The sequence below is a fragment of the Equus quagga genome, chromosome 18, assembly GCF_021613505.1.
Source record: "Equus quagga isolate Etosha38 chromosome 18, UCLA_HA_Equagga_1.0, whole genome shotgun sequence".
Lineage (NCBI taxonomy): Eukaryota > Metazoa > Chordata > Mammalia > Perissodactyla > Equidae > Equus > Equus quagga.
The window spans coordinates 42,442,390-42,455,411 of NC_060284.1; the positions used below are offsets into that span (position 1 = coordinate 42,442,390).

A 13,022-nucleotide genomic window follows, 5' to 3' on the forward strand; every position below is an offset into this window, starting at 1 on the left:
CATTCCCACCAGTAGTGTATAAGTGTTCCATTTTCTCCACATCCTCTCCAACACTTGTTATTTCTTGTCTCGTTGATTATAGCCATTCCGACGGATGTGAGGTGATATCTCATTGCAGTTTTGATTTGCGTTTCCACTACAAGCTTTACAGCAGCCCTTCTCAGACTGTAAAAAGACTCAACTAAAATCCGTCCTGCAACTCCTAGTGCTTGTACTAAGGCAGGCAGTGCATCTAGATGGCCTTCTACAAGATGTGACTTGAAAGAAATCAGAATTTCCCTGCCCAAAAAGATGCCCTTATACCAGCCTGTTCTTGTATTTAAAATACTCACAGGGGCCGGCTCCGTGGCGCAGTGTTTAAGTTCACACATTGCATTTCAGCAGCCTGGGGTTTACCAGCTCCGATCCGATGAGCGGACCTACGCAATGCTTGTTAAGCCATTCTGTGGCAGGAGTCCCACATATAAAGTAGAGGAAGATGGGCACGGATGTTAGCTCAGGGCCAGTCTTCCTCAGCAAAAAGAGGAGGATTGGCAGCAGATTTTAGCTCATGGCTAATCTTCCCCCCCCCCCCAAAAAAAACAAACTTGCAATAGTGACTCCTACTAAAGTTAATTCGTTTAATGTTTAGCGAATGTTTATTTTGGGGGCCTATTTTGCATAGGAAGTAGATTTTAGGTCTGATACGGTAATCAACATTGGTTTGATTGTTGTTCTTAAGGAGCATTAAGTCAACAGGGAAGATAAGGCATATGTGTAATATTCTATAATGATAATTATCATTCGTGGAGTGCTTATTATGCACTTGATTCTTTATAGATATTTTGTTTAATGCTTAGAACTGCCTGGCAAAGCAGGCTTTGTATCTCACTTTTACAAACTGGGAAACTGAGATTAAGGAACTTTCGCAGCTTCCTACACCTAAGTGGTAGAAAGGATTTGAACTTTAATCTGTGTGGACTTTCCACTAGTTCCATGCTCATAAAAATAAGCAACAAGTTATCTGAATGGTACAAACGAAGTTCCAGAGGAACAGAGATGAAGAAGGTGATCACTTCCAGCTGTGATGATTGGGGAAGGTGTCATGACGGGAAGCATCAGAGCTGGGCCTTTAAACATGGCAGTGGGAGGTGGGTAGAGGAGGAATATATTCTATATTCTAGACAGAGGGAATGGCTTCAGCAAAAACGTGGAGATGAGACTTGTTTGGATCATGGAGAATGGTGCAATTAAATATATAAGATTTATACTGAGGGGCTAGCCAGAGGCAAGCCTGGAAAGATAAGCTGAGGCCAGATTGTGGAGAGTCTTGACGACAGGGGAAGTAAAATAATTTCTTTCTATGAGACAATGGGGAGCCATTAAAGCCCCACCCCCATCCCCTAGGAATTGGGTCCATATATAGACTAAATTTAAAAGGAAAATGAGGCTACAGTAAACCATCATAGATGATCACCTCCGAAAGCAGTGGTGGTGGGGAGTAGACTGGAAGGTCCTGAGGAGGGGGGCACTGTGGCAGCACGGAGAGGAGCACTATGGATCTCAGTGACCAATGGGTTATGGAGAGTAGAGGAAAGGCATGAGACAAAAAAACTATTCTAGTGAGAGCCTCAGTGACCAAGAGAACTTTGGAACCATTCCCAGAAATATGGGTAACAGGAAGAGGTGTTGGCCTGGGGGGAATAACCACCTGGAAAGTGTCACCCATTAGGCTTAGGGTCTGGTGGCCAGGTGCGTTATGCTGGGGGCTGCCAAGGCAGCTGAACCTAGGGAATTATCATGGTTGAAAGGAGCCTGAACAGAGAGGAACCAAGCTAGGGCCTCTTCAGGAGTAGAAGTATGGGTCAAAGTAGGAGGACTAGGAACAGGAGAAGGAACAGGAGGGAAGGACGTAATGTATTTGAGGGCAAAGGACAGAGTAGCCCACGCCCCTCTATGCCTTTGCTTAAAGAGGGACCTTTGTTCTTAGAAGGAATGAATGAATGACGGCAAACAATGAATGAATGCAAAGTTAGTCAATGCTTCTGCCTGTCAAAGAGAGTGTGAAACAGCCAATTAGCTGCTTCACTATCCAAACAGAGAGTATCGCTCTCTGTACATAAACCATTTTGGACCACGTAAGCTACTCCATAATGGAGCTCCTTAGTATGGTTCCTAGGCTTGAGCCCAATCTTTTCTTCTTGTAAAGTGAAGTCAAGATGGTATGGTTTCCCTGTCAATAATGGGTTCTTAAATGTGTTTGAGCTTTGTAAGCACCATCAATAACATTTACCTTAGAGGCAATCATGATAAAGGAGAATCTGATAAGTCACGGAGAGGAGGAAGAGAGTATACAAGGCAGGTTAGATGAAGGAGTCTCTCCCACTGAGGCAAGGTGACCAAGCTCACTGTCCTTGCTGGTGAGGAACCACGGCAACTCTGCGCCTGTGAGCCACTCTCCCCTTCTTGTTTTTCTGCCGCTTTAAAATTTTCTTTTACCTTTGCATTCAAACCAAATGGCCTGAGTTGATTGCTTTTGGCAAAAGTACAGGGACGCAGTTCCTTCCCCAGTGCCAGGTCTCCCACTGCTCTGCAGTCTGCTTCCCTTGGCAAGCCTCAAGGCTCGTGGCACTTGACGTTCTTTTGAGTAGGAGTTGGGGAGGAGTGGACCTCCAGGAGAAATCCTGAGGCTTCCAGGAGAAATCCTGAGGCTTCCTCAGCCTCGGTAGGTTGGGAGTCTACAGAGAGTATTAAAAGGACACAAAGAGGGCCAGACCCCATGGCCTCGTGGTTAAATTTGGAGCGCTTCATTTAGGCGGCCAGAGTTCGGTTCCTGGGCGTGGACCTACACTACTCTGTTAGCAGCCGTGTTGCCCTGGCGGCCCATATACTAAAAAATAGAGGAAGATTGGCATGGGTGTTAGCTCAGGGCCAATCTTCCTCAGCAAAAAGTAAAAGGACTCAAAGAGTAAAACAAGAAAAGTTTCCTACTGCAAAGTAAGTGCCCATTTACAAAGGCTGCTCTGCTCACAGACGTGTTCCCGTAGCTCGTTATTCTCTCTGAGCTCTAAGGTTTGCTCCTTGTGCTGACAGCTGAGATAAGTGTGTGTTCCTCTTGGGATGGACCACTAGATCGTTCTTTTTTTGTCTCTTCATAATTTGGAAACTCAGCATGGCCTTCTGTCCTTCTACTTTGAACAAAAAACATTAATTACTTTTTTTAGGAAGTTCAAAATTCCCTAACCAAGTTTAAAGGATTGGGATCATTGGCCTAAAAATCCCAAGGGTGAAACTGACTAGATAGTGGTCTTAAAAATAAATGTTAACAATAAGAAATGATATGGCAAGGCATCCACATGGTGCCTTCTGCTCTGTGAAAGCATTTTCAAATCTGTCATCTTACTGGGTCTTTAAAACAACTCTTGTCTGAGAGGTGGAAAGGAAAGGCGGACAGGAAAGGTATTACCACTCCATCTCACAGACTAGTTGACTAAGGCACGAATGAACCACATGACTTGTCCTGGGAGATGTAGGGAGTTCACGGCAGAATCTAAACCGGAAGCCAGACTCTGGCCTAGCGGACAGTTCATGTCTCCGTGGGTGGATTATTACTCAGGGATGCAGCTGCAAGTGCTAAGTTGACTTATACCATCGTCTTTTTTGTGTTTTGGTGTCCAAATGAGTAAAATGGGAATAATACAAGTACCTACATCATAGGGTTTTGGCAAGGATTACTGAGTGAATCTAAGTAAATTACTCAGAGCAGTGCTGGGTACACAAGCAGTGCTGAGGAAGCATTAGTAATTGCTATTATCAGCATGTAAAGGGGGCTAGAATACATCTAAATCAGAGTTTACTAGCTCTGAAATTTCATGTCCGCTGAAAGCACTGTTTCTAAGTCTCTTTAAGTCTTTCTTGGAGCGACAGCACTGCCCCGAGGAGATGTCTTCATCCCTGAATTGCCTGCTAATTATGGCTTTACAGCAACACACAGGGTTCTCATGCAGAACTTACCCCTCCTTTTGAGACTTAAACAGGAAAATTATTGGAAATCTGTGGTTTCTTAAGCAATCTGTGACTCCTCAGGGAGCTTTCTCTGTAATTGTTTCTCAGCCTCTCCCTCTGGGTAATAGGTTCTGCCTACCAGCTGACATGGAACTTTACCAACCGAGCCCATATCAGTCTGGCCTGGGGTGGGGAACAATGAGATCACGCTATCAAGCTTTCAAAGGCCTGAAAAACAAGTAAGTGATTAAAGGATGAGGTTTAAAATTTTTTCACCTACAGCAACAGTTGGAACAAAACCTTCCACAGCAGCCTCCAGGCTGAAATTCCAAACTGGCCAATAAGCAACACACAGGTAAATTCCAGGCTCTCTTACTATTTCCAGCACAGTGATGACTCTAACATCAGGGGAAACGGCTGGCTCACAGGAGGTGGTTGTCAATTGAAATATAGCTCAGTTGCCAAGAGAAATTTCGGAAAGTCCAAGTACTTGTGGAATCAGACGAAAACAATCTTCCACTTGGAAGCAACCCAAACCTGGCACTGATAAAGCACTGTGTCCTTAGTCAGGGGCTTCCCTCCAAGGGAGCAATTAGAACTGTAGAGACATTGACACATGCTAACCTTAGGTGACCTTCTCCAACCACTCTTACAATTTAGAATGAAGAAAATCAACATGAGAGGCTGCATGAGCCTTCTCCTGGCTTCTCAATCACTCTAACAGCTAATGCTGAAAAATGACTTATCTTGCTTTCCATTTGTTCTGACACAACTGTTTGCTTCTTTTCTATCAGAGTCAGCTGAAAACTCTCCTGGCTATTGGTGGCTGGAACTTTGAGACTGCTCAGTAAGTTTTTCGAGATGACTTCCTCCATTGATTTTACTACAAGGCACTGGGAGTACTGAGGCAGTCCCTCACCCTGCCTTCTTTGGGTCTCCTTTAGTTTCGCTACCATGGTTTCCACTCCTGAGAACTGCCAGACTTTTATTGCCTCAGTCATCAAATTCCTGTGCCAGTATGAGTTTGATGGGCTGGACTTTGATTGGGAGTAGACTGGCTGTCGTGGGAGCACACCTCAGGGTAAGCATCTCGTCACTATCCTGGTGCAGGTGAACTGCATTCCGTATCATTTTGACTGGAAACCACACAACGAGTCTCATTTGAAAGATCATTGAAGCTGTATAGAAAACCTAGCTCCCTAAGTGGGAAATAAAGGACCTGGAGACCCTATTCTAGTGAGGATGCTGAAGAAAGAAGGATGAAAGAGATTCATTCAAAGAGTTGTCATGGAAGTCAACTTAGAGTTGATATTCACAGACTTTCTCCTACTCATGTATAGGAAATGCGTGAAGCTTTTGAGCAGGAGGCCAAGCAAATCAACAAGCCCAGGCTGATGGTCACCACTGCAGTAGCTGATGGCATCTCCAACATCCAGTCTGGGTATGAGATTGCCCAGCTATCCCAGTGAGTGATGAGTTGTCCCACAACACCTCTGTATGTCACTTGTGCAATAGACGCTCATCCTTGGTCTGCTTGCTGCTCAGAGACCTTGTTTACGAGGCTTTGGAAGTGGTATCTTTTGCCTGCATAGGTGTGGAAATGACCATCAGAAATGTTTTTAAATCCTTTACCCCACCTCAGGTACCTGGACTATATCCATGTCATGACCTATGACCTCCACAACTCCTGGGAGGGCTACACTGGAGAGAACAGCCGCCTCTACACATACCCAACTGACGCTGGCAGCAACACCTACCTCAGTGTGGTGAGTCCCTGCGCAGATGCAGATGCCGGCCAGAGATGATGGTGTAAATCACATGGAGATTCAGGGACAAAAGGCATCATAAATTTAGTAATTTTCTTAAATGTGAAATTAAGATGTAATTAATTAACTAATTCTCATTTACTAAAAATTCACCAACTAATTAATACTGTACTGGTAATTTCATCAGATAGGAAATAAGAGTAAAAGCCAACGCTTTTTTTAATGAAAGAAAATGAAGTACTCATTACTCATATTTCAATGAATTACAAAGTGCTTCTCCCACCTTTCCCCTATTCCTGTTCCATTTTTTCCCTGTCTATTTTCTACTATTATAATCTCTTGCAAATGTGTGCCACAGAATTTCAGGCATTCACCAGTGGATCATACCAAGAAAATCATGAGAAAAAGCTTAGTCCTTCTCTCATGTATTTTTGGTGGGAAGGGTGTATCTAAATCCTACATATTGGTATGTTATTAGAAGAATCAGTTGAGATAGAGACACACCACTTCAACAGAGGTACGTCAATGATGCTCTAAAATACATCGCAAATACTTTATACAGCAGGTACAACCATACAAAAAAGCTCAAATAATAACTAGTTACTAGGCCATCAGCTGGGTCGGGCCTCTAGCTAACCAGCTGCCATTGCAGGATTACGGCATGAACTGCAGGAAGGACGATGGGACCCCAGCTGAAAAGCTCATTATTGAACTCCCAGCCTATGGACACACCTTCATCCTGAGCAACTCCTCCAATACCGGCATTTGCGGCCCCACCTCTGGCACTGGTCCTGCTGGGCCCTGCACCAGGCATTCTGGGTTCTAGGCCTACTATGAGGTATGCTCCTCATACCTCATAGAAAGAGGCAAACGTGGCTTTCTCTGACTGCCAGGGTAGTCTTTGATTTAGGAGCTTCTCCTCAAATTAAAAATAAATGGCTCAAATGTGACAAAGAATCAAAATCCTGAATGAACTGAGAAATTTGCTGATAGAGCTCCAGGCCTTCCTTTGCAAGTAGATTTCATGTACTCCCTCCCTTCTTCCCTTCCCCCATGCCCTTTCACCCCTGTCACCTGGGCACTTTGCCTACCACTTGACCTTTTCCTTTTATCCTCTTAGAACTGTACCTTCCTGAAGAATGGAGCTCCTGAAGTGTGGGAGGCCCCTGAGGATGTTCCCTGTGCTTACAAAGGGAATGAGTATCTTGGATATCACGACACCAGGAGCTTCAAAATCAGGGTAGACTGATTGTTGCCTGTTGACTGGAGACTGTTGTTGCCTGTTGTTTCTTCTCATTTGTAGCCCTGGAACCACAAATTGGCCTTGATGTTGAACTTAATTGATTTCTCTCTAATTACCACAGGCTGATTGACTGAAGAAGAAAAACTTTGGAGGTGCCATGGTCTGGACCGTCTGTTTGGATGACTTCCTGAGTACTTTCTGCAACCAGGGCAAATTCCCCCTGATCACCACCCTGAAGGATGCCCTGGGCCTGCTGAGTGTGGGTGAGTTAGCAGGTGAGAAAGGGCACTAAGCCTCAAACTTGAAAGAAATCTCCAAGGCTTCTTGGAAGTCAGAGGACCATTATATAAGTGATTCTATGACTATTGCTCTATTCATGTTTGGTAATGATTCAATAATGGTGGGAAGAACAGTGTTCTTCACCATTCGTTTATCCATCCATTCATTTCACAAGCAATTTTTTGAGCATCTATTATGTATGCAACACTGTGGAGGTACCACAGGGGATCTCAAATATTTAAGTCACAATCTTTACTCTATAGACATTCACAATCTAGTTGGAGAGAGAGGATTGATGCAATTAATGGAGTTGATGAACAAAGAGGAAAGGGGAAGGAGGGTATACCAGATCAGGAGACTGAATTATGCAGAGACATAGAGGCAGGAGCTAAGGTATCACTGACCAAAAGCAGGAGGGCTCAGGATCTGGTTTCTTTCTTTCAGGTTGCAAAGCCCCAGCCCAGCCCATTGCTCCCATTGTGGAGGCTCCCAGTACAGACAGCTCTGCAGGCAGCCTCAGTGGCGGTGGGTTCTGTGCCAACCAGGCTGACAAAAATGACCCAACAACCCTGACCCTGGGACAAAAATGCCTTCTACAGCTGTGTGAGTGGACAGACCTTCACTCAGCACTGCCAGTCTAGCCTAGTCTTTGATGCCTCCTGCTCCTGCTGTAACAGGTGACATGTTTGCCATAGCAGGGAGGCCAATCTGCTTGGAGAAAAGGGAGCAAGGGTTAGGGTTAGAGGAATTATAGGGGAAGTTATGGGAGATGTGGTCAGGAGAGAACAGAATGTTTAGGACAGGGGTCTACAAATATTTTCTGTAAAGGACCAATTAGCAAGTATTTTAGACTTCGTGGGCCATAAGGTCTCTGTTGCAACTGCCTAACCCTGCCACTGTAGTAGTGTGAACACGTTCAGAGACGACACGTAAATGAAGAAGCATGACTGGGTTCCAACAAAGTGTCATTTATGGACACTGAAATTGGAATTTCATAGAATTTTTATGTGTCATGAAGTATTGTTTTTCTTTTTTTCCCCACCCATAAGAATTGTAAAAACAATTCTTAGCTCACAGGCTACTGTACAAAACCAAGTGGTAGGTTGGACTTGGCCCTCGGACAGTAGCTTGCTGACACCTGGTTTAAGGCCTTATAGGGCATTATTGGGACTTCACTTTTACTCTGAAAGAATGAGGAAACTTTGAATGCTTTAAGTGGACAAATGATCTGATTTGGCTTCTATCTTTAAATAACCAGTTAGCTGCTTTGCTGAGAATGCACAGTTTGGAGGCTCTTGCAGTAATCTATGAGAGACCTGACAGCTCAGACCAGGGAAGCAGCAGTAGAGGTGGTCAGAAGTGATTGAATTAGACTGTACTTTTAAGATTTTTTTTTTTTTTTTTAGCTAGAAAGATTTCTTTATGGATCATATGTAGAATATGAGGGGAAAAAAAGAGGTCAAGGATAATCCCAACATTTGGCCTGAGAAACTGCAAATACAGAATTGTCAACTGAAATGAGAAAGGCCAAAGGTAAAGAGGGTTCTGGAGGAAGGCCATGAATTCAATTTTGGAAATGTTGAATTTAAGATTCCTATTGGATTTCTAAGTGGAGATGTTGAGTAGGAAGTTGGACATAAAATTTTTGGAGTTTGGTATGTAGTTGGTATTTAAAGTCAACAGATTGGAAGCAATCATTAAGAGAGTGAGTACAGGTAGGAAAGGAGCCCACGGACTGAGCACTGGGCATCCAACATCCAGAGGCTGGAGAGAAGAGTAGGAACAAGTAATGAAGACCAAAGAAGGAGGGATGTGTAAGGGAGAAAACCAGGAGTCAAATGTCTGGAAAACCAAGGAAGCAAAGGTGTCCAGGAGAAGAAAGTGATCAGCTGTGTCCGTTACTGCTGACAGGTCAAGTAGGACGAGGTCTGGGAACTGACCATTAGATTAATGACACGTAGGTCATCAAGAAGGGTAGGTTTAGTACATGGCTTGGTGGCAAAAGCCTGAGTGGAGTAGACTTAACAGAGAATGGAAGGAAAAAAATTGAAGACAAAATACACAAAACTGTCTGAGTGTGCCTCAAAGGGAAGCAAAGAAATGGGTGAAGAGCAAAGGATTATGGAAACTAGAAGCTGGATTATGTTTTTAAGTTCCTACTTCAATTTTAGAAGTATGAAAGATAAAAATTTAACACTCTTTCAATACCTCTCACCTCCTGATTTTTAGGTTGTTATTTTCACTTAGTCAAAATTTTTAATATCACCTTGTTTTATAACAGAACGACCATCTCATATTTAAATGAACGTGCTGTTCATCACAAGTACTTACACTACAGCTTCTCATTGGTTTTGTTTTTGTTAGCTAAGAAGGGGTGGCAGTAGTTGTCTTCCATTTTCTTGCATGTATGAAAATGCCTGACTGTTGCCTTTATATTTGATCAATAGCTTGCTGGACATAAAAGTCTTGGTTTACTCTTTTTCTCAAAAATTTGTAAGTATTAGTCCTTTTTTTTTCTGTCATTGCATATTGAGCTAGTTCTTTCCCCACGACTTTCCCATTTACTTTTTTTTAGGAAGATTAGCCCTGAGCTAAGATCTGCCACCGATCTTCCTCTTTTTTTGCTGAGGGAGACTGGCCCTGAGCTAACATTCGTGCCCATCTTGCTCTACTTTTTTATATGTGGGACGCCTACCACAGAATGGCCTGACCAGCGATGTGTAGGTCCGTACCAGGGATCCGAACCAGCGAACCCCAGGCCGCCAAAGTGGAATGTGCAAACTTAACTGCTGTGCCACCGGGCTGGCCCCTAATTTACTTTTTGTTATTGTTGTTGGATGACTTTGCAGTTGTATAGTTCTTTCAAGCAATGCTGTGGCTGCTATAATCCTTGAGTCCATTCATATTTAAGAACATCTGCCTGTTCCCTTTGAAACAGGGAAAATGTTTGAACAATTCCTTGGCAGAGTACAACATGACAAGTTAATACTCCTTTTTCTTCAGAACTCTGTTGGTGTAGATGAAACCTCTTAGCACCATTTCAAATTGTCTCTGCCTTACCCTTTGATTTCAGCCACAGCTGCAGCAACCAGTTCTGCACAAGTTTCAACCACCTTCATGGAGTCATACTACTCTGCCTTAGACCTGTGTTGTGCAATCCTTGCTTCCCACTCTGGAGCTTCTCTGATACAGACTTCCACTAAAGCATGGACAACCTAGACATGCAGAGGAGTTAATGGCAACCCTGGGAGTCAGGGGAACATTGTGTTTCCACTTTTCTTCCCTGGATGGTCTAGAAACACATTTATAAGACTTCTCAGACCGTCTCAAGGGGTTGAGCATCCAGTTGCCCCTAGCAGTGGCCAACTTGGTAATATATTTTTGTATTGGCCCTCCTTTCTTCCCTGTTTCATTCCTTCATCTTTTACTCTTGCTCCCTGAATTCCACTCCCAAATAAATTACTCTCACATGAGCTACTTCCAGGTAAACCTGGTCTTAGACCGTAGGCATTTCTCCATTGTATTCTGGCCTTGAATAATATAGTGGGAACATCTGAGGCCAGTGGGTACTCACTACCCCTTCATAAACCCATACTTTTTAAGTTATTTGATTTTTTCCATCTGGTGCCTGAATAATTAATTATTTGTTCTTAAATTTCAATAACTTAACCAGAATTTGCCTTAGTTATGATGATTCCTTATCAATTTCTCCTGGAAGACAGTTGAGAAGTAAGTGTTAACTTAATTGATGCCTTGCAGGATGGCTCCCTAGAGAGGAAATTTGCCTGCTGCGTCTGGAAACCAACTATAGCCCACAGTCTAGGGTTTAATGCAATCCATCCTTGCAGAGAGCTGACATAGTAGATCAGGACCTCAGCCAAGTTTCCACCAAGTAGTGGTGCTGTAATCACAAGGGTTGGATCACACCAGGGGAAGGCTGAGTGTTATCCCAATTTATGAATGCTGAGATAGTGGACAGAGCTGAAAACAAGGTTCTGCTACACCATACTGCTGTTAGATCCTATACCCTAATCTCACTAGGAGGAATTTGGTTCTTTAATAATTAAGAAGTATAAAAACCCCAACATCCAAGGCCCAGGGTCTCTCTCTCAGACCTAGATTTGCACTCCGCTAGATCGCTGTGTGCTGCCCAAGAATAAGATGGTTATGGGCAGATCATTCACCTGCTATTGCTTCAATATCTGGGTTTTCCTCCAATAAACATAGTTCCAGAAAGACTAGTCTCCACGCTGTTTTACTAGTCACCCTTAATTGCTTGAGAGGTGGTACAAATTGCTGAGTATCAGACTTAGGGCATCCACCACGGCCTTCTAGAAGTAAGCCAAGTGACTTGGGATTAGAAAAGTCTGCCTAGAGTATTGTGACCCGTTACCTTTGAAGATTGTTGTGGCAGTCACAGAAAGTGGTCCTCCAAATCCTGAAGGTCCAGTGTGATGAAAAGAGAATGAGTGGTTAAGACCACCCAGCCTAATATTCCATAGTTGTTATTAGTAACCTTGAAGGAAGTTGCTCAAAGGAGAATTGAAGGGAGCCTGAGTCAGCATCTCTGGTGAAATTACAATTTGAAAATTCTGACTTGTTGAATGTGAAATGATTTTTTTTATATGGCCTTATGCAAGCAGGATCAAACAAATAAGCCACTTCTCTGACTCTCTTTCTTTGACTGGTAAAGTCAGTTCAAAATGGCATGGGTTTTTAGGACATTAGAGTGCTACATGCCCCAGTTAAATGTGTGCAGAAAAGGGGAAAGACAAAGTATGTGGCTTATGTGATTAGTTCCCCATAACAGGTGAAGAAGATAATCCCAAGGTGGGCTGATTGAAGTAACAGAGCTGCTGGGTTGAGTCCTATTGATGTTACATCTTAGAATTCTATGTGATTATGGCTTTTAGATAAAGAGTTTAAACATGATAAAATTGATGATAGTTCCTATCCTTGGTTAGGAAAAAAATACAAGCTTACAGGTACCCTCTCACTGACTGTCAAAGGACAGGTACAGCTAGACTTATCACTTAGTGAGTAAGACAGAGGGAACGTTAGGGGACAGCATATCCAAAACACATGATGGTGAGGAACTCAAAATCATAGCTATTTCTACAATATTGACAGCAAAGTGGTTGACCAAATGGGGTAGCACTGGGGCTTTGTCATAGCCAACCACTCCCTGGTACTTCCTGACTTGACGAGTTGGAGGCATTAGCTTTCTAACTGGAGATAACCTCCACACATGTCAAGCAGAGAAGAGATAACTTTATTTATTCTTGTAATGTCTGCTATGGACAGAATTGTGAGCAAAATGCATATGCTGAAGCCCTAACCCACCACGTAACTATAATGGAGATGGGGCCTTTAAAGAGGTAATTAAGGTTAAATGAGGTCACCAGGTGGAGCCCTGATCCAACAGAACTGGTGCCCCTATAAAAGAGGAAAAGACACCAGAGATCTCTCTCTCTCTCTGCGATGTGAGAATATAGCTAGAAAGCAACTGTCTACAAGCCAAGGAGAGAGCTCTCACCAGAAACTGAACCCTGTTAGAACCTTGCTCTTGGACTTTCCAGCCTCCAGAACTGTGAAAAAATAAATTTATGTTATGTTACCCAGTCTATGGTATTTTTGTTATAGCACCATGAGAAGACTAAGACAATGTCCAAACCTAATCTGATAGCTATTTCATGTCTCTTATTACCCACAGAGGACGGGACAAGAGAATGTGGAGAAGTCAACTCGAA

General features: G+C 43.3%; 1 pseudogene; it reads left to right on the forward strand.

Annotated features, from left to right (window-relative positions):
* Positions 1–7,953, forward strand: part of LOC124229848 (acidic mammalian chitinase-like) — a 50,282-nt pseudogene extending 42,329 nt beyond the window's left edge.
* Positions 7,954–13,022: the final 5,069 nt, after the last annotated feature.